General features: G+C 52.0%; 1 long non-coding RNA gene across 4 annotated transcripts in view; it reads right to left on the bottom strand.

The window, feature by feature from the left end:
- The window catches only part of LOC125482586, a 6,451-nt gene that overhangs the window by 3,619 nt on the left and 2,224 nt on the right, over window positions 1-608 (bottom strand). The window contains exon 1 of one of the 4 annotated variants that reach the window (XR_007261692.1): window positions 462-564. The exons of 2 other annotated variants lie outside the window; for them this stretch is intronic. This is a non-coding gene — a long non-coding RNA (uncharacterized LOC125482586). Of the gene's footprint in view, window positions 1-461; window positions 565-608 lie in introns of those variants that run through there. One more of the 4 variants, XR_007261693.1, reaches the window with a different exon arrangement.

The following is a 608-nucleotide window of genomic DNA, read 5'->3' as shown; positions in this document are numbered from 1 at the left end:
GAGAGAGAGATGTTTAATCAGGAAGGGGGATCGAGGGGTTATATTCGAGGCTGAGAGAGTGAGAGATGTTTAGTCAGGAAGGTGGGGGGGAATTTAGAGGAAAAGGCAGAGAAGTGGTGCTGAGGGCAGTTGGATCAACCGCAATCTGACTGAAAGGGAGAGCAGACTCGATGGGCTGAAAGGCCTTTCCCTTTTCCTACATCTGCTGGAATGGCGAGAAAGAGATCGCAGCATCAAATCCCGTCAGCTTCCCTTCCGGATGTAAAAGCTGACACAGGCAGAAGTTGGAGGGGAAAGCCAAGAGAGACAGCCCAGCGAAAATGAACATCTCCTGCCCACATCAGCACGCACACTGGGAGAATACTAATCCCCCGGGCGCAGTCCCAGTGACTCAGGGACAAACAGGTCTGACCGTGTCAAAGACCTTTCACTACCTCTAGTCAGCCACTGAGCCCACTCACCAGATTAACACAAAAGCCAGGCAGATTTAGATGCCTGCACAGCAAGATCCCACAGAGATAGTAGGAACTGCAGATGCTGGAGAATCAGTGATAACAAGGCGTCGAGCTGGATGAACACAGCAGGCCGAGCAGGAAGGCTGACGTTTC

The sequence above is a fragment of the Rhincodon typus genome, unplaced genomic scaffold (genome assembly GCF_021869965.1).
Source record: "Rhincodon typus isolate 14 unplaced genomic scaffold, sRhiTyp1.1 hic_rhity00012939, whole genome shotgun sequence".
NCBI lineage: Eukaryota > Metazoa > Chordata > Chondrichthyes > Orectolobiformes > Rhincodontidae > Rhincodon > Rhincodon typus.
This window is presented reverse-complemented; position numbering and strand designations above follow the sequence as displayed.